Genomic DNA, 22,112 nt, shown 5'->3' with positions numbered 1-22,112 from the left:
TACAAGTATTAAGAATAATGTATGTACAAGCGGGGTATACAGATGTGTAATGAAGGCAAATGCAAGTAATAATGGCAATTCTAAATGTGCAGAGAAGCAATGAGGTTCCCGAGGTAGATACAGTATCTCACAAAAGTGAGTACATCCCTCACATTTTTGCTAATATTGGATTATATCTTTTTATGTGACAACACTGAAGAAATGACACTTTGCTACAATGTAAAGTAGTGAGTGTACAGCTTGTATAACAGTGTAAATTTGCTGTCACCTCAAAATAACTCAACACACAGCCATTAATGTCTAAACCACTGGCAACAAAAGTGAGTACACCCCTAAGTGAAAATATCCAAATTGGGCCCAATTAGCCATTTTCCCTCCCTGGTGTCATATGACTCATTAGTGTTACAAGGTCTCAGGTGTGAGTGGGGAGCAGGTGTGTTAAATTTGGTGTTATCACTCTCACACTCCCTCATAGTGGTCACTGGAAGTTCAACATGGCACCTCATGGCAAATAACTCTGAGGATCTGAAAATATGTATTGTGGCTCTACATAAAGATAGCATAGACTATAAGAAGATTGCCAAGACTCTGAAACTGAGCTGCAGCACAGTTGCCAAGACCATACAGCAGTTTAACAGGACAGGTTCCACTCAGAACAGGCCTTGTTGAGTGCACATGCTCAGCGTCATATCCAGAGATTTTCTTTGGGAAATAGACATATGAGTGCTGCCAGCATTGCTGCAGAGGTAGAAGGGGTGGGGGGTCAGCCTGTCAGTGCTCAGACCATACGCCTCACACTGCATCAAATTGGTCTGCATGGCAGTCGTCCCAGAAGGAAGCCTAAAGATGATTCACAAGGAAGCTCGCAAAGTTTGCTGAAGACAAGCAGACTAAGGACATGGATTACTGGAACCATGTCCTGCGGTCTGATGAGACCAAGATAAACTTATTTGGTTCAGATGGTGTCAAGCGTGTGAGGCGGCAATCTGATGAGGAGTACAAAGACAAGTGTCTTGCCTATAGTCAAGCATGGTGGTGCGAGGTTCATGGTCTGGGGCTGCATGAGTGCTGCCGGCACTGGGGAGCTACAGTTCATTGAGGGAACAATGAATGCCAACATGTACTGTGACATACTGAAGCAGAGCATGATCCCCTCCCTTTGGAGACTGGGCCGCAGGGCAGTATTCCAACATGATAACGACTGGAAAACACACCTCCAAGATTACCAGTGCCTTGCTGAAGAAGCTGAGGGTAAAGGTGATGGACTGGCCAAGCATGTCTCCAGACCTAAACCCTATTGAGCATCTGTGGGGCATCCTCAAACGGAAGGTAGAGGAGCGCAAGGTCTCTAAAATCCACCAGCTCTGTGATGTCGTCATGGAGGAGTGGAAGAGGACTCCAGTAACAACCTGTGAAGCTCTGGTGAACTCTATGCCCAAGAGGGTTAAGGCAGTGCTGGAAAATAATGGTGGCCACACAAAATATTGACACTTTGGGCCCAATTTGGATATTTTCACTTAGGGTGTACTCACTTTTGTTGCCAGAGGTTTAAACATTAATTGATGTGTGTTGTGTTATTTTGAGGGGACTACAAATTTACACTGTTATACAAGCTGTACACTCACTACTTTACATTGTAGCAAAGTGTCATTTCTTCAGTGTTGTCACATGAAATGATAAAATGTGAGGGGTGTACTCACTTTTGTGAGATACTGTATGTACATGTAGCAACTAAACACATCCTTATCAGAGTTTGCAGTGTCAGGGTCAGAGAAAATACACTTATACACGTATACACTTCAATGTCAAACCACATTCTGCACATTGTTCACATTTGTAAGCTCTGACTGTCCAAGACAGTGTCCCTTGACTCTGGTGCGTGGTCTGATTTAACCACAAAGTCTCTCTTACATTTGGTGGCCTTTTAAAAGGCCAAACATGGAAGATGCTTAAAGATGGCTTTAGTTGTGGGCCAGTATCTACAATACACCCATGCTTCGAGATGATGTTGTTTATTATTTTCCCCAATGGTGAGTAGTTGGTGAAACCTTTTAGATTGAAGGGGTTCCCTGTTGTGTTAGCCCTTCAAAAAGATCATGGGTATGTCTGACTCATTCCCCTTTCGTTTAATCTATGTGTGTGGTTTCAGGTAGGAAGTATCAGAGCTATATGTCTGTTCTGATTAAATTAAACTGACTAACGGGGAGACTTTTTATGAGTGGACGTGGGTGGAAGCTATCGCCTCTGAGGAGGATGTTCCTGTCTGTAGGTTTTATGAAGAGATCTGTAGAGATGAAACATTTTTCTTTAAGGACTGACTGCTTCCAACTGATCTGTTCTTGTTCGTCAAGAAATGCACTGATGGTCTCAAAGTAGATATCACAACTGTGTGAAGCTAGCCAAAGTAAGAATTTGTTTATATTCATTTGCCAATGCCCATTACGCAACTGTGACAAAATGCTATTGAGGCCAGGTTCACTCAGGTTGATTTTACAAGGAGCCTGGTGTAGAGGCGTTGCCATCCCATATATAGTTAAACTAGGACAGAACTTGTTGACTTAATTGTGATTCAAACCCAACCTTTTATTACAGATGGTGACGAAATCATAGAAGACCACTTTAGTTGTCAACAAGACTGAAGATTTGCTTCTCACAGTTTTCCTTCAATAACCATCCAATTAAGAAAAACCTATTTGTGAAGAGTCAAAGTGAATATTAAAACAAAGGTGCACATTCATAGAGTATAGATATGTGTGGAAATCAAAGAGATCTGAGTCTCTCTAGATCAGGAAAACACCATCCAATACATCATCTGTATATGAAACAGAAAAATACTGGCCAGGAAAGGATTGGCTTTTGAATTCAGCAGCGCCTGTATTTTGAAATACATCTCAACACAGGTTACCACAACGGTGCTGACATATACTACCGTTCAAATGTTTGGGGTCAACATGAAATGTCCTGGTTTCCCAACAGAAAGTGTAGTAGTCAGAGAAAGAAGGGAGAAGTTTTTATTAAAAAATGTATATATGTTGCATGGCTTATTTGAAATAGGATTTCTGCTGAACTCGTTGAGCGTTTATATTTATCAGTTATGGGATTGATTAGCTTGGTTTGGCGGTGGTGCCGCTGCTAACCCTACACCTAGATTTCACCCGGCGCTTCTGCGGCGCTGATCGCGGTCACTCTAGTCAATGCTTGTGATTCCACCAGATATGAGGGGTGATTCGTGCATCTAATAGGTCTAGGGAAGCTACTGATACGACTCACCAAGTCACTTCACGTCTGAACAGCGCCTTAAAATGACATCTTAAATTAACACAGTCCATCAACGGAGACGGGTTTTTCTTACTGACGACACGTCCGCAACACCCACACAACACGACCACGACACGCCAACGTTAAGACGAGACGTAAATGGCCTACAGACGACACGAACAGGTCACGTGTCAGTTTTACGAGTGAATTGATAATTGAAAATCTTAACATGAACGCGTCTCTATAACGTGTTACGTCAATCAATCAAATATATTTATAAAGCCCTTTTATATCGGCAGATGTCACAAAGTGCTTTTACAAAAGACCTGGCCTTAAACCCCAAGGAGCAAACAACAGTAGTGTTGAATTTCAGTGGCTACGAAAAACTCCCTAAGAATGCCAAAATGTAGGAAGAAACCTAGAGAGGACCCAGACTCAGAGGGGTGACCAGTCCTCTTCTGGCTGTGCCAGGTGAACATACTAAGATTACAATTGTAATAATTAATAAATGCGTGTGGACTGAGTCTAGAGTCTATTTAAACTCAGTCCAGGTCGGAAGCATGACCAGATGGACAAGGAAAGGGACAACATGGGGGGCGGGAGGTGTCAGCACAGTGGCAGCTGAAATCGTCAGGCATCGTCTTGATCTGCAACACAACCAGGAGGACTTAGGACAGGGACAGCAACGGGTCCCCCAAGCCAGGTACTCCACAGATATGGGCCATGCAATCCTAAGTTCAAAACGGGAGGAGACTGGGAAAATTCAGAAAATGCATTCCTCATATCAACAACGATTTATAGTGGAGAAGGAGAACTGACCCTACTCCCCCAGCACAATAATATAACAGCGTAAGACGTTGGGGGTGAGAGAGTGGGGTCCGGTGACACTGTGGGCCTATCTGGGGGAGGCCCCAAACAGGGCCCAACAGGCAGGAAATCAATCCACCCACATTGCCAACCATCAACCAAAGGGACACCCACCAACCGCAACCACCCTGAATGAAGGCCGAGTATTTCCAGCAGAGTACAGCCCAATTGCATAAGTGGGCAACAGAGAGACAACAACAAGCCAGTAACTCCACCCCCGAGAGGCATTGGAGGGAGGGCATCCCAATGGCGACGAGAGCCCACCTGGCAAGACAGCAAGGGTGGACAATAATTTAATTGACACACATGCTATTGACTACGCTGCACAATAGTAAAAAATAATAATATTCCGCTCGATTGCTCTATAAAAACCTACTAGGACAGACATGCTCTCATGGGACTGAGCAGGGCGTTTTTCAGTTCGGATTTTACAAATAGAAAAAGTTGCGGAATCTTTTCTTTTTGTGTGTTTAATTCTCATTATTTCTATTGACAAATGACCTGTATCGGCTTTTACACTGTGAAACAACCTTGACGGCTTTATTTGTGTTGGGATGTGCATCGATAGGCTACTGCTGTAATCGTTTCGACATCCATAGATGAATGATCAGTAACACAACAGTGCTTTCTGCTGTCGACCGCAGATATTAGAGACCCATTCACCAATCACCTAAAGAAAACAGTGAGGTTTGCGGGTTCACAGGTAGATCACCTAAAGTTTATAGAGGGTTATGATGGTGTTAAAGTCTTCCTTGGATTTTCACACCTATAAAGAAATAGTTGCTATTACTAATATATTCATGAACGTGTGAAATGTACTTTTTATTGCCTAGTGCCCAGATGCCTGCATTACCACAGCAAATATTTGGGGATTGCAATAGTTAACTTAAGGTCCATGAACCCGACATTCAGACCTCTATAGGTATTATAGACATTCAGACCTCTATAGGTATTATAGACATTCAGACCTCTATAGGTATTATAGACATTCAGACCTCTATAGGTATTATAGACATTCAGACCTCTATAGGTATTATAGACATTCAGACCTCTATAGGTATTATAGACATTCAGACCTCTATAGGTATTATAGACATTCAGACCTCTATAGGTATTATAGACATTCAGACCTCTATAGGTTTTATAGACATTCAGACCTCTATAGGTTTTATAGACATTCAGACCTCTATAGGTTTTATAGACATTCAGACCTCTATAGGTTTTATAGACATTCAGACCTCTATAGGTTTTATAGACATTCAGACCTCTATAGGTTTTATAGACATTCAGACCTCTATAGGTATTATAGAAATTCAGACCTCTATAGGTATTATAGAAATTCAGACCTCTATAGGTATTATAGACATTCAGACGTATTAAACTACTTAACTGCCTGAAGTTCACCTTCCAAGTAGTATCACACAAGCAAAAAGGATTAACAATATGCTCTTTAAACAGCAAAGCTCATGATAAAACTGTAGCTTATTTATAGTCTATCTTGTTAAAATCATAATACCTTTCTAAACAGAACTAAGTAAATTATTCTGTATGCACAATAAATTCAAAGGGCAATGTGAAGTTTTAAAAGTAAATGACTTAATACTACCTGAGGTATTGATAGTAGCATTTCCATCCTTAGTAATGCCAAGATGTGAAGTCCTCCATGCAAGGGTCAGTCTTTTTCTCTATTTCTGATCAGCTTTCAGATGTAAAACAATGTTAACAATATGTAGGCCTGGGACCTCAAACTTACTGTGCAGGTTATTTCCTGCCCAGTTAGAACACATTACTCAGCTAATCATCACGCTCAGTCTCAAGGTCTTGCGCTGCTATACTATTGTGCTGGGGGATTGGGTCAGTTCTCCTTCCCCACCAAGTTCTCCTTCTCCACCAAGTTCTCCTTCTCCACTATAAATCGTTGTTGATATGAGGAATGCATTTTCCACTATAAATCGTTGTTGATATGAGGAATGCATTTTCTGAATTTTCCCAGTCTCCTCCCGTTTTAAACCTTAGGAGGACATGAGGTCCTGGTCCACACCTGCGGTGTACCTGGTTTGGGGGGCCCGTTGCTGTCCCTGTCCTTGTCCACCTGGTCATGCTTCTGACCTAGTCTAAATTGAAATAGACTCTGGATTTAGCCCGCATGCATTTATTAATGATTCCAATTGGACTCTAAATATCTCACCCGGGACAGCCAGAAGAGGACTGGTCACCCCTCTGAGCCTGGGTCCTCTCTAGGTTTCTTCCAATATTTCGGCCTTCTTAGGGAGTTTTTCCTAGCCACTGAAATTCATCACTACTGTTGTTTGCTCCTTGGGGTTTAAGGCCGGGTGTTTCTGTAAAAGCACTTTGTGACAACTGCTGTTTTAAAAAGGGCTTTATAAATAAATGTGATTCATTGAATCATAGACCAGACTAGTAATCACTAGAATGATTTATTCAATGTGTATTACTTAACAGCGTAGGTTTGTAATGTATGTTGGGGGGGGGGGGGGTCAGGGTCAATGGATCCCAGGATTTTCATTCCTTTTCAGGGGGGTCACATTGACCTGCCTGTAATATTGAGGGGTCATGACAAACACTTGGTCACAAATAAACCCAGTGATTACTTTAAAAGTTATATTTTTTTACCCAACTGTAATAGTGATCCATGAGTGATGAAAGACACAGTTTTCTAAATTGATATCAATTATGGCTTTAATATGCGCGCCACTCAACCATCACAGGTATCGCAGTACTTCCTACTCGTCCCCCTTATTCCCGCGAACGTTTTACTCTACCTATTAAGACCGCGTAGGGCCTCTGCAGTTCAGCAACAGCGCCTGAATACAAAAGGCATTCACTTTAAACCAGTCAAACTTATCCTGCAACTATGCCTAAATCATCTAGCTTTATTTCCTATTCAAACTCATTATGTATGTTTTCATGGAAAAAACAAGGCTATTTCGAAGTGAACCCAAACTTTTGAATGGTTGTGTACATTGCTGTTTCATTTGTCTGCAAGAAAATGTATTCTCCAAAGAGGAAAATGTTGGAGGTATGTACGAGTTCAGGAGAGTCCACAATACAGTGAGAGTTGGAAAGACATTTAAGGGACATGCATTAACGTAGCTTTTGCGCCTCAAGGCTAGTGTTGGGGGATGTTAGAGTATGGACAAGTGGCATCAAAAGCACATGCAGCTTGTAATTTTCAGGTATACAGTTCAGATCGTTCAGGGCATCGATAAAATCAATAGGGCCTTTGTTGAAGGCTGGTAAGGAGACTGCATAACAAAACGGTCAACGGAAGCGACGCGGGAGCATTTCCAGCGTTGTATGGCACTTTATGAGATGTTCATGAATCCTCCTTGAACTCCGGGTCCTGTGTTAAATAACCTGGAAGTGCGTATGTTCTGGCGCCACTGAACGTCTCCCAATGGCCTATCTTTAACAATGGAATGCAGTCAACAACCTGTGAGTATTTAACATCTGAGAGTTAAATACAGTTACTTACAATTCAATAAAAAAAAAACGGCTAGCACAACAGTAAATTGACACAGCGCTACTGTGGTAGTGGTCGGGTGGGGTTGCATAGTAATTTTGTGCATAGCCGCTCCTCATGCTGAGGTTGGGCGCGGGTGAAGTAAATCGTGGATTAATAGTTGTGGAGTGTGTTACCTCAGTGAGGAATTTCCAGCTGAAAGTCTCCCGACGTGATAAGGATCTGACCGGCTGGGCGAGATATGCGTGGAGGAAGAGTTTATATCTCCCGCATCTTGCACCTGCTCAAGTAGTTGTCGCAACGAGGCAAAGCCATAACCGGGAACCGTCGACATCAAGAAACTGGTGAGTTAAATGTGGTAAAATAAAAATATAAGTTTTCCCCTGAGCAGTACAGCAGAGGGCAGTCTGCGTTATATTGACTCCCGGCAAAGCTGCCGAATTGCAGTAAGGAGTTCGAATCCTGTTCCCAACAAACGTGAAGTGTGTTTGGGTCCTGCTGAGGAACCAATCACTTTCCTTATGGGAACCAACAGATTATGTGCGCCCTGCAATATGCATATGCATGACCTCCTCAAGTTTCCACCAATTAGCATAACCTCGTCGTTTTCTTACGTGTCTAAACAGATGGCCTATCAGCATTCGAACTCTGACACATGGGGATCACTCATAAGTGTGTCATAACACTCCAGTTATGCCACAGGGCCTGCATTATGTACAGAGGAACGAGAGAAGCAACCCCGACTGTTCTCACTCTGTTTCACAAACACTATAGCTGAACGTGTTAATTGAGAGTTTAGGACCTGCGCTGAGAGCCAGCTAGTGTGACGGTCATATCGCGACAGGAATATTTCACAGGATGGGTGAGCAGAACAAGATATTGTACATTGGTGTGTAGATGATGGCATTATGTCTATAGACATAGTGAACTTGGTGAGTCAGTTTATTTCAGAGATATTACATTGCCAACTGCATGAAGACCAGAGCTAGGCTAGGTTTGTGCAGCTAGCTTTAAAACAAGTGACCCTTATAAAAACCCTGTTGAATTACTGTATTGATCCAAGGACCATCAGCCAGACATAATCAATACCCCCTGACTGCAAGAAGAGAAAAAAATTAATCTTCATCAATTCATATTTTTCCATCAGATGTAAGTATAGGATCCATTTAATGGAAGTGCTTTACAGAAACCGACACATGCTGCTTTTGGGATTGTTTTTTGCTGTTACTTTTTGTTTTTACCAGTAGCCTGCCCTGAGACAGCTATGCAGTGCAAATGGATTCCCTATCTGCTGGAGCTATCACGTCTGCACAGAGAAACAAAACAACACATCTGAGTGTATTCACAGTATACCGCTGAACAAGTAGCATTATGGCCCATATCGTTTTGGTCTGAAGCTGCTGTTGTGTTTAAATGGGCAGAACGCTGCAAGCCTGGGCACGGCACCCTGACACTCTCCTTTGAGTACAACACAGTGGGAAACCATTCCATGGGAATTCAATTCAGTCCTCCGCGGTTCTGAGCTACTGCCTGTCTCAGGAACCAGAAAGGAATTAGCGAGGATTTGAAACTTTGAGAGATGTCGAAGAATTAAGTTGCTTTGAGGTCTCTGAATGTTAATCACATCTTCAAATCTTTGTTCGATAATAGCCAGTTGCAGCTGTGAGCAACAAGAAGCCAGCAGGAGGGTAATTGTAATTGCACAGAGAGGGAAAGGCAGCTGTTTCTATATTTTTTTTTGCAATACCATCAATGATGTCACACCTGAGGTATCAGTGGTTTGTCAGCCCAACCGAAACAGAATAACTCTATTGAACAGAATAATGGTGTTTTCTGTTTTGACTTTGGGAACAGGCTGTTTTTGTGGTGGTACATCTGTGTTAAACAAGAAAAAAGACTCCAAATTGTACTTAAAGTGTCTGTTCCTCTCTTCGTGAAAAAAACAAGACCAATGTCTATCTGACCTTTATAGATTGTATGCAGTAAACTGTTCAGGATTCACACCAGACATCATCACCATCTCCTACATGTGTAATGCTGTTAGCTAAAGTGACATGGCGTTTGAGCATTTTTTTTTGTCAAATCCTAACTGATCCCTGCAGATTATGAGGTCTTTAAAGGGATAGTTCTGGGTTTTGGCTGTAAGCCCTTTTATCTACTTCCCCAGAGTCAGATGAACTTGTGGATAATTATGTTTGTGCGTACAACTCGAATGACTTTGCAATCAAATGCTTGTGCAATTGTTAAATAGCCTGCAGTGACTGAAAGTCTTTGGGAACAGCTATCATGGTATCTGATCCTGTAGAAGACCAGTCATTGTGTGGTTTCTATTTAGCATTGGCTTACCAAACATCCTCTAACTTACTAAGGCAGATTCATATATATTGTATCCACAGATTCCTTCCTCTGATTCTGGGGAAGGACATTAAGGACCTCATTACCAAAATCTTAAACCATCCCTTTAACTGTGAGAAGTTGAAGATTAAGAACCACATAGACCCATAAACAAACTTCCTTTTTTGGCTGATCCAATAACTGACTTTGATTTAAAAACAAACCCACTTCTTGTTCTTCTTTCAACGTCTTTGTCAGCTTGACTTCTCTTCTGCTGCGGCTATTTTCTAATCAAGGCATGCTTTTCTTTTCCATATTTTTACATCAGATTTTTCTCCATACAAATTACTATGTAAGAGCTGTGATTTACGTGTCATTTGCATATTCATGGATGTCAGTCAGAGAGAGAAGATTACATTGTATCTGCTCTACAGATATTTGAGGCCAGCATTAACTGCAGTGGGGCAACTTTTTGCATTAGAATAATGAGAGTCAGTACTCCATAGGATCCCACAGTCCTTGGCCCTTAATCAAAGAATCCATGAAGAAAACGGGTCCAAATACGATCATGTCTTTATTAATGTATTCATGAAGTATACAGTATGTTGGAATTGAATGATATTATCATAGATGTCTGTTATACATTCTTAGTAATTGACTACTGTAGCGTGATTGTGTGTGTGTCTGTGTGTGTACATTTATTCATGTTAAAAAGTCATGGACCATCTAACGTCTAAAAACAGTATATTATTTAGTTCACCCAATTCAGGATTGTAGAAGGACCTGAAACTAGAACATTTCATTCGGATTGTTTAAAGACTGGAGGGCAGCAAAACCCAAATATCATGTTTCTATGCCTGTTCTTTCAAATTCTCCAATTCTCTTGCACTATTACAGTTGTAAAAAAATTAATATATATTCTGTTTCGTCTTCTGTTTGATCATAAAGCCTATGTGGATTTGTTGACTGAGGGCTCACTTAAAAAATAAGAAATCTCAATATGATCTCTCTGGTTAAATATCTACAAGGTATAAATACTGGAGGCGGACAAATCATTCCTGGGCTCTGACGGTTTTATAAAGATGGACTCCGGAAGGGAATGGCGGCCCTTCCGTGTGGTGAGGACTGCGGTGGGATCGCCGAGGATGTGCATGCAGTCACGTCCATATACTGTTGTAAAATATTCAAATCCACAGAACAAAAAGCATTTTTGTTTCAGATATAGCTGCCAAAACGTTAGGTCCACCCACATTGTAGTTATATTTTCCATTGACATTTTAGTCATTTTGTCGGCGCTCTTGTACTTTTCCGTGCCATCCTGTATATACCCACCGTGGCTAATTAGGGATCAAATACCTAACTCTGCCAGGGCTATACTTTACCAACCGAGCTACACGGGCCACCATGTTTATTTATTATTTTGAATTCCGAAGGCATCCAAGTATATTGGTTTGTCTAATGCAATTATACTCTTTGCTAGCCATGTGGTGGATGCTCGCGCCTCAGTGTTGGAGCTGTCCGAGGTGCTGACCGGAGTTTTTTGCAATGTCAGTAGACAGCCTTTAGTGTTAAACTGTTTAAAGCCATAAACAAGCAAAACATACATTAGGTTTTATTTACATGATGCATATGACATTTTGATTAGCTCAGAATTTAATTTGACCAGTTTTTTCTTCTTTCCCTCCCTCTTTCATTCTTTATTTCCCTCCTTTCCTCTTCGGCTTGCTTTATTATACATTCTGAGCCACTAAGCCATTCTGTATTCATTCCCTGATCCTCAACAGGCTTACGGTGGTTTTATGGATCCCTCTGAAAGTAGCCCATTAGGTTGCAAAAAAAAATACTTCGACAGTTTGAGACAAACAAGATTCTTTTCTGAGGCAGTTTTATTGTAAGTGTCTGGAGAAACAAACGTGCGTTTCTGTTACGTTTGTCATGTTCGAATGTAGGGGATTGCTGGTGTTCATCATGCGTCGCTATGCTCCATTCTCCCATATTCACTTTCATCAAAGAAGACACTTTAAAACTCAACCCATAAGATCGAAAGACGCCTTGAAGCTTGAAGTCTTGATACTGGATTGAAATGCTCAAGCACAAACTGAATGCATATCTTCAAATGAAAATAAATGAAAGAAAGAAATTCCATCTAGAAATCAACAGCGGGAAATCCAACAGAATGAATAAAGCTGAACACAGTTTGTGTGAGGACCACACTTGCCCTCCCTCTCCTGCTGTATCTGTGTTTCTGGTAATAAGGACTGGTGCTTTGAGCTCCTTGTATTCACACAGAGACATCTAGGGCATCTCAGCTGCTTCACACAACAACAACCCAACTGTAGAATCAAGAGTCACGTGTGTGTGCGCGCATGTGTTTGTGTGCGACGGTATTTGTAAATACGTGCATGTGTGTGCTTGTCTGTGCCCAGGTAAATAAGTATATTTGTGTGTGTGTGTGTGTGTGCCATATAATTTGGATCTACTTACCCATTCCAGTGAATGTGTGTGTCCAAACTTGACGGGTACTGTATGTTCGTGAAGTTTGGTCTTTGGAAAGTCACGTGTGTCCAGAAATAAAGCATATGTGTGTTATGTATGTACAGCTAGAGTACATGCGTGTTTCTGTATTTAATGAAAGACCCAGGGGGGAGTTTGGTCGTTGAAAATCTATGTGCTCTGTACATCACAAGAGGGCTGCCAAATGTTCCCTTTGAAGTACACCCACACTTCTCAGCCTCTATTTCCAGTCTCAGAAATCGGTCAGAATTGAGACCACAGAGAAGAAATGGTGGGTGTTTGTGGGCAGATTGTCTGTTCTATGATCATCAATCTTCCTTTAGTCATAAAAGGGTGGCAGCTGCAAGCCTCTGCATATTTCCTATAGAAGCTATCAAAGAAAATGTATCTTCCTTCTCAGTACTCCCATTAGCAGAGGTCATTCACGGTCAAAGACACATGTATCTTGTTTGCAAGTTCTGAGGATTCATTTTCACCATGCAAATCGAATATTCATCTTTTGCTCTTGTGTCTGTGTTTCCGTCTTTGTATGTCTGTCTGTCTTAGTGTGTGTCTGTTGCTCTGTCAGTCTGCGTGCTGTGGCTTGTTCTTTGGTCATTTTTTTAAATGTGTGTATGCCAATCAGTTTGGGGGAGTGGGGGGGGGGGGGGCTGGTATGTATGTGTATACGGATCTGTGTTTTTAATAATCAGTGTTAATAGCTGTAATGAAGAAGGCCTATCTGTGCTGCATTTTTCTAGCGGACCGGTTCACAGCCCCTCTTGCCACTGAACGCACCATCTGTCCATGTGATTTACGTAACCCAGAGAACCCAAGCGAGCCTGATGTGGGCCAGCCATTTACATGTCTGCAGTGTGTGGATTAAATCTGTATCTGGAGACTAATACCTCTCCTGTGGCATCAGCTCTGGGAACAGCTAGCCTTTCCACTGCAGCTTGCATGCCCTCCGACTGCCAAGTGGGAAGCCCCCGCGGGTCGGCTGGCGTTGTCCAGTGTTCGTTACATAAGCTCGCTTCCGGTTCCTCGCGGACCAAGCGTGCCACTTGGACGACCGGGAAGATGATTTGGAGTCAGGTGCGGCGGAGGTGGTTTGTGAAATTCCCTCGCCTGATAAAGTTGCCTGAGACTTGAAGAGGCAAAGTAGTTCTCTGAGTTTAAGCTCAGGGGTAGGATGCAGCCTGATATCATGTGGACAGCCTGGATTTCATATTTGTTTGGTTCCATAAATGCATCATCACCGTTTCTATACCTACAGTTGTGCTAAAAATGTGCATACCCTTGGAGAATTGGTAATATGTGTACCATTTGTAAAGAAAACATGAGTGAGCAGGCAAAACACATGTCTTTTATTTTAATTGGATTCAAATTCAGCTGTGGGTCATAGCAGAATCATAAAACAAAACATTGTAACAAAGAAAAAAATGAACTGACCCCTGTTCAAAAGTCGGCATACCCTTAGTTCTTAATACTGCGTATTGCCCACTTTGCATGAACAGCATGTTTGAGATCTCCCCAGAGTGTCTTGATGATATTAAGGTCAGGAGACTGTGATGGCCATTCCAGAACCTTCACCCTTTTCTGGTGTAACCACTGGAGGGTCAACTTGGCCTTGTGCTCAGGGTCATTGTCGTGCTGGAAAGTCCAAGAGCGTCCCATTCGCAGCTTTGGTGCAGAAGAATGGAAATTGTCTGCCTGTATTTTCTGATTACATGCTGCATTCATCATGCCATACGTTTTCACAAGATTCCCTGTGTCTTTAGAGCTCACACACCCTCAAAACATCAGTGAGCCACCACCATGCTTCACAGTGGCGATGGTATTCTGTTCACTATAGGCCTTGTTGACTCCTCTCCAAGCATTGCGCTTATGGTTGTGACCACACAGGTCTTTTGACAGTTCTTTTCAGTTCCCCATGTTTCAGTATTTAGCCTGCTCAGTGCATCCATGTGAGAGCTTACAAAACTCATTGAGTATTTATACACAGACACTAATTGCCATTTCCACCTGTGTGTCACCTTGTGTGTGTGTGTAACAAGGGCAAACTTACAAGCGTATTTAAACTTTTGCTCAGGGCCATTTGGGTAATTTCTGTTACCATTTGGATTTAAAAAAGAGCCAAACAACTATGTGATAATAAATGGCTTCATATGATCACAATCCTTAAATAAAAGACAGTTTTTTTGCATGATCAGTCAATTTCAAAAACCAATGCCAAAATGTCACATTAACTGTAACTGCAGGTGTGTATTTGACTGCTATTTGTGAACACAGAGAAATGCAAGTGGCAGTATTACTCTGATAAAATGTTCCCTCTTTTTTACGTCAGGGTGGCAGGTCCAAACCAAAGCTCTCAAAGAAGAAGCTTTTAGTGTCTGACTCATGAACAGTGCAGTTGAAACTCTACCCATTTCTCTTGAGGGTCCAATAGGCTCAGTGAGAAGCCTATTATGCTGCTGATTGGCTAGAGGGGTGAGACAGGGGACGCCCGCTCATTTCTGCCTGAGGGGGTCTTGACATTGAGTCTAAACTAAGCTCTGCTCCAAAGAGGATGGGCCTCAGACCAACTCTGTCTTGCTGTGAATCGCCACCCCCTTGACCCAGACTGAGGAGATGAGAAGAGGATTGGATCATGTTAGCAAGGCCAGGACTTAAATACTGTATCAAGCCACTAGCAGTTATTTAAACAGTGAAATATATGGTCAATCTAAATACAGGTGACTGGATTTGAAGCATCTGGGTTTTTTTGGTTTCCCCAATAGTTACAATCAGCTTTTTAGCCCTGACCACTTAATTTTGTCTCTCTATTCTTGCTTTAAGTAACTTGACATAAAAACTGATCTTTTGAACATCTGTCAACTGTCTGCCGTTTTTACGAGTCTAAGACAGCTGAAGGGAGTCTGTACAGGGTTCTTGCAGTATGTATCAATTAGGGTCCAGTTTTGCACACAGATTAAGCCTAGTCTAGGATGAAAACAAGAAGCTCAATGGAGTTTTCTATTTAACTTTTAGTCCTAGACTAGGCCTAATCTGTGTCTGCAAAACCGTCCCTATAACGTTAGTCACTGTGCATGCTAGGACAGAAAAGCAAGCAGCCGCGGTGGATTCAAATAGCATCCCTGGTCAAGTTCAATCCACCCACAGTCACGGTCATCAAGGATCTTTAGCCAGCAGTGCGGCGGTCCGTCCCGGGAGGCCACGCGATTTTGTCTGCACTTAATTGGTTCAAGTTAAACAGGGTCAATTCATTCAGTTTTCCCAGGCTTTAATCAGGTGACGACTGAATGCTAACAATGGGAAGCAGCAGACGCCTTGACCCCTGAGGACTGGCGCTGCGCTGCCTGGGTTGTTCGGGTCCCGCGGTGGGGGAGGCTTTCCAGTTACTCAGACTCCAGGCTGTCAGTAAAGTGTGAATGGATCGGCTGGAGCACCACCCCTCCACCTGTGAGTGCTTCCTCGGGCTCATAGCCAAACAGAGTCTGAGATGAGCAAGCAGTGCTCCAAGACCAGGCTAAGACTTAAGTAGTGAAACATCCTGTCGACTCTAGAGTTTTACTGATGCACCTAATTGTACCGTCCTTATTGACATGGGTTGAGTCTTGGAATGCCCCAATATGAGTAGGTCTGTGGGATCAGAAAGAATAATTCACTTCGACTGAGGACTAAAATACTTTATTAACGTTTTCACAAAGAAGTATCTGCTCTGATTTTTCCCCCCTAAAATATAGAATTAAAAATAATGACTTACTTACATATTTGTTTCTCAGTAGCATATGTTGGCATTTTTGTGTAGAGTCCAACAGCCTTCTGATGAACAAGAAATTGCTTATTTTCTGAAACTGTTGTTCTTTAAATGACATTTTCAGAACAATAAACACCACTTATCAGCTACTACCATGCAAATGGCTGCTTGCTTTGATTAGTTTTGATCCCAAACTAGAATTACAGTTCAAAGCTATTCCTTCTAGTGACAAGGCTGGCAGAAAAAGACAATCGACATCAAACCAAAACTTAGGAACAATGGATGCCGTGTCAGAGTTTCATTAATGAACTCTCCGCAGGCGTTGCTCGTTCCTTGTCATACATGAATCGGCATGATCTGGCAATTACATTCCCTCTGTCTTCGGAAACACAAAAAACCGTTTGGATGAAAACAGGTAAACAGAAGAGATCAACACCACAGCGATACTTTGTTGTAAACCAAACAGTAATTTACTCACATGCAGTTATTCAAAGTTGCCAGTGCCCATGCAGTGGTGTGGATTTCAAATATTACCCAAAAGCTGTGAGAGTGAGATTCAAATGTCACTTCCTTAGGTAGTGTGTCCAGCCGACTTACAACAAACTAAGGGGGAAGAGATTAAAGTACGCAGTACATCAAAACAGCTCGATGAGGCTTCCATCTTCGGAGGGGGGCTGAAGCTATCTGAGGGGGGGGGGGAGCGTGTAGCCCCTTCATATCTTTCCCTCTCCTTCCTATTTATCGGGCCTGGACTGTCTCTTATCTGCCTCACTGCAGCTCAGGTCATTGGACAGCAGTGAGAGGATCTATCCTTATGACGGTCGCCCATTGAGACATTTGCAGGCCCGGATGTGCTAAGAGGGCAATGCTGACACTTTCATATTAATTATTTTCAGTATCTTACCATGGTCTACTGCTGTGACACATCGGAATGATCTCGAGTAAAAGAAATGTTCTTCTCTGAGACATCACAAGGTCAGGATAAAAAGTAAAGATATTGTGATTTTCTTAACTGGCCGTAGGTTTTTAGCCAGAGGGAGTCTATTTTCCTGATTCCATGTTACTGCAAATGTCACGTTCATAAGCGTGTTTAAAATATAACTTTGATTGTATCAAAAAATAAATAAATCTGCTTCAAAAAGACGTGGAAACCCGCCAGATTCAAACACGTAGACGCCGGTATTGTGCCGGAGAAAATGACAATAAGGTTAAAAAGTGTTGCCCTTCAAGCCCCGACGGCTACTCCAACAACACGGCTGGAATTCAAGTAACGTCCGGGCCCTACATACACTGACTCGCTGCTAACGCGCTTGAAAGAAAGAAAAAAAAGAAACGCCACACTGCGGCCATCTTGCCCCTTGGCCCTGTCTGATGTGCGCTTAATTAAAAAGAAAAGCAAATACAGACTCTTGATCTTTTCATTGTCACCGTTTTAATTAGAGGGTAGAATGACTGTGCATTCGTCTGTGTGGCCAATTGGCCATAAGGCATGGATTGCTAATGAGATAGCAGTAATTTGTTGTCTGCACCACAAAAACAATCAGTCAGAGAATGTACCATGAGAGACAAATTGTAAGAGCTTCCCATCCTGCAACCCTGATTACTGAACTGACCAGTAAAAAGCAATTATATTTGGTTTATATGTTGGGGGCTATTACACTCTCATTAATGATTGGATTTTTGGTTAGGCGGCGGCCAGTGAGAATTTAAATATATCCATGCCTGCCCATTAATCACACACTTTACCCACTCTTCAAGGACATCTATCAATGGCAAATTACTTTTAATAAGTTAGTATTTGTTTTAATCTTTCAGTAATTATAAGTGATTCAAGTTTATCTGTGTCATCAATTATCTCCCTGCAAAATACAAACGCAATCCCAGCTAGTTAAATTGTTAAATTGCAATATTTCATGGACACTCCGGTAGGAATCCTTATTAGTTGTGCATTTCTTTGTGTCCAGAGTTGAAGAGAATATTGATCAGTTGGAGAGGGTAGAGGCTGTTATTTATGACCATGTTACAGGGCATCTCCCACCCAACTCCTTATGAATCATTTAAATCAATATCGCTGTTATGCCTTTGTTCCATTTGATGCATTTCTTAAGCCTTTGATGTATTCATTTTCACAAATATCTCCACCATGCAAGCCCCCCTGCCACAAAACCTTTCATTTTCTACAGCCCACCGCAATCTATCGTTGTCGAGGTCGAGATGGGCGGCTTTAGCAACATAGTCCTTTCCAGTTAAACCCGAGGTTGTTTCTCAGTTGAAGCAAGTTTGACAGGTCAATCAAATTTATTTTATGAAGCTGTTTTTACTGTTTTCTACATCAGATGTTGCCACACACCGTGTATTGAGGAGCCGATTTAAATGAGGTTTCTGGTCAGCTCCATAGGTGGTACTAATCACATATCACTCCCACTCCAAGGCTGATGGTGCTGGTTGTTTTTTGAAGTATCTACAAACAACACAAAGTTGCCAGGAATGAGGATTCATTACACATTTTTCTGTAAGTTGTCCAACACACGGATGTCATCAGTTGCCTTGGTGTTGTTGCGTGTCATTCACTCGTCAACACAACTAAAATTTAGCTTTTTTAAGAACATCTGAACGGTTAATCTTCCTGCCCCTATACTTACTTGATCAATTTCAACGCAGATGGCAGGCTTACTAGCTACCCCTGCCTCCACTAATCATTAAGCTTGGTTCTGTTGTTATGCTGGGGAGAATAGGCGTTTTTGACATCGACTACTAGTAATTCAAGCTCTGGTCTTGTTCCATATTGAGTACTGTTCATTAGTGGTATGGTCAGGAGCAGCAAAGAAAGAAGAACTTGTGTCTACAGCAGGCTTATTCTAGTCCCTTCTGGTTTCCCTTCTAGGTTCTAGGAAAGAAATATTAGAAATTAGTATTCCAAACTAGTTAAAAAAGCATGGCTTAGACTGTAATTTACCCCACAAGATGGAGTTTCTTCACAGCCCCTCATTCCCCAAAACATTCACAGCAATGCACAGAACCATGATTCCATCATGAATATCTTTCTATAAATTTCTTTCCAGCCTTTACAAAACAACGAAAAAGGACATCTCTCTCATGGCAAAACAGGGACTGTAAAGAGATACACAGACAACTGAGGAAAATGGTGGACCCAATAAACCCCAAATTGAATCCCAAATACCAGAGCTTAAAGATGCAGTCTGGAGCTTTTGCAAAAAACAAACAAATATTTTAATGTCTACCCCCCCCCCCCCCCCACCCCAATTTGTAATATGTAGTTTATAGGTGAATAATCTATCAGTAGAGTCACTATCATACCTCAGTCAGCCATGAAATTCCAAGTTTGAAAGAGAGTGGTTTTGATGCCATGGGGCCCATATTAGCACATACAGTACAGGATATACTGTAGTACACAATTCAGCAAACATTCTTTGCTCAACAGCACCGGCTTTACAACAAGTGGCCCAATTCCCGGAATACATCTTTAATTATAAACCTAATCCTAATAATTTTCATAAGCCCAATTGTAACATGAATCCTAAACATAAATCCTAATCTGAAAATAGCCTGTTTCCTGTGGGATTTATAAAATGTCCCCAAGAGGTCAAGTTTGACTTGTTTTACTATATTTGTAGGCATTCGTAGTTCTCAAAAGTATAGTTAATCACAAACAAACATCAACCACACATATGTTGTTTTGTTAATGGGGTTGTATTTCTTTTGTTGAATTTATTATTTGTTGAAGTAATCTATAAGTGATTTGTTACTTGTCATGTTTTCTGGGGACCCCAGGGTGAATAGCTGCTGCATTGGCAGAAGCTAGATTGGAAAGTAAATTCATAAGCAGGTGCGTTGTTAATGGATTAGTATCAAACGCCTGATCTATAGGTCTTCAATATGGAAACGAAATAGGAAAAATGCTTTTGGATTTGCCAATAGGGCTGATGGCAAAAGAAGGATTTACTTTTGAAGAAGAAGAATAGAATGATCCTTCAGTTAGAGGAGTAATTCCCGTTTCACATTGTTGTCAATGCATCTCTGGGCTATGGAGTTATATAGATCGACCCTCCCTACTGCGGATGGTAGATTCCAACCCCGTTGCGGCTCGTGCGGGCGCGCGTTGCGGTGTAGAATATAGCATAGGTTCCCGCTTGACTCGCGTGCGTTTGTTTACTAGGGAAGGCTAAATCTATTTACTGTTCTCTAACTATATACATTCTAATATCTATACGCCCTGTCATCGGCGTGGGTCGTTGGTAAAAATAACTTTATACTTTACAAGCTTATTATATGCGTTTTTTTTTTGCTTGACGCTTGTAAAAAGCTGACTTTAAGGGAAAGAACTAGGCGAAACAAACACTCACGACAGGACCGCGTGCTTCCGAGGGGAGTGAAGTTCTTCATAGTGATGCTGTGACTGAATGATGCTGTGAAACATAGCACGTACTTCTGAAAGGTAAGAACGATTATGCTTTTTAATTACAGTTTGTTTTCTCGTGACTGACAACATTCGGAGTGTCTAATGTAAAGGAATGCGCTTATCAGTCTGTACTTGGACGTTGTGGTCTGGACGTCTGGTTCTGATAGTGGGACATATTGTGATGCGAAGAACTCAATGGCACTTCAATGCCGCACTCCCCGTCACCTTTTCGGACACGTTCCCTAGAAAACCGTAATGAGCGCATAACACCGTTCCGCCTTATATTACCCCAGTATTGATATTAATAGAGTAGCCACACCAGACTCCAGTCTCGCTTCGATACATAGACATCACCTATTAATCTTTCTTTTAGTAATATCGACTTTTATACGCCTACAGTATAACCATTGAAGTACACATTAGTGCAATAAATCTCAATATATATGTCTAAGTAGCGGGACAAAGCTAGGTTATGTTGACCCAGCGCACGACTGAGTTGCTGTCATGTCGATGTGTTTGTGATTCATGCTGCGTTCTTGCACCACAATCATGAAGTCCCTGCTATTGACCAAGGTCGCCGTATTTGCTTCCGTTCAAGTCTCAATGCACTTGAATCTATTCCCACTTAATATCGCTCCGATATTGATTGCAAACCACCCACATTAATTTTACGAGTTTATTTACCATCTCTGCCCGGAAACATTATCCTCCCTCTCCGCAGCCATTCATTAGTTACTAGCCATAGCAGATGCTTCGGTTTCCCTGAATGGTAGCAGTAGCCCCATCACGTGATGGCTTAAGTTGAAGGTCCTCTCTTTTGTCAATATATGATGTTTCCAATCGACCAATGAGGTCAATTCCATTTAAATTCCAGTAAAATTCTTCAAACGAACCAAGCTTTAATTAAAATTCCAAATGGTCTTAATTGAGCGTAGATACACGTTATTGTTATGAACATACCCAATCCTGTCCACTTATCCCTTTTCAGATGTACAAACAGGCCTTGAAAACAGGAAAAAGCATGCAGCCGAATCTTAAGGAGCTCAGTATATCAAAATTCATAGAGTGATAAATGGCCTGAATTGGTATGTTCATAACAATAGCGTGTATCTTTTTTATGTTACCCTTTTAACCACTACTACTACTACTGGGTGATTCAGTGCGAAGGTCAACTTGATTGTTAACAAAATTCAACATGACCAAGTGAAAACTTATTTCCTATTATAGACTTTATTTTAACATTGTAAAACAACATGAATGCTAGCCATTACAGAGTAGGCAGCCAAATGAGTAACCTGGCTAGGATACTGTCTATTTTATAGTGGCTTCAGTCCCAAATAAGGCATGTCAGTAATTCAAATTTTATAGCTTTTAGAGAGTGTTCGTCAGGCCTGTTTTTCCACACAGTCTCCCACCGTTAGTTATTAAGATTAGATGTTGAAAAATTATACAGAGCATGATCCATCCATATTGTTTTTGAAACTATCTCTATTAAG

The 22,112-nt window shown here is 41.7% G+C and overlaps 1 protein-coding gene across 1 annotated transcript in view; it reads left to right on the top strand.

The window, feature by feature from the left end:
* The first annotated feature begins 7,559 nt into the window (after nt 1–7,559).
* The window catches only part of si:ch211-12m10.1 (teneurin-2), a 259,810-nt gene continuing 245,257 nt past the window's right edge, over nt 7,560–22,112 (top strand). Inside the window, exons 1-2 of the mRNA XM_029120920.2 lie at nt 7,560–7,581; nt 7,791–7,953. The gene's annotated coding sequence lies outside the window, so the exon portion shown is untranslated. The remainder of the gene's footprint in view (nt 7,582–7,790; nt 7,954–22,112) is intronic.

The sequence above is a fragment of the Esox lucius genome, chromosome 7, assembly GCF_011004845.1.
Source record: "Esox lucius isolate fEsoLuc1 chromosome 7, fEsoLuc1.pri, whole genome shotgun sequence".
NCBI lineage: Eukaryota > Metazoa > Chordata > Actinopteri > Esociformes > Esocidae > Esox > Esox lucius.
This window is presented reverse-complemented; position numbering and strand designations above follow the sequence as displayed.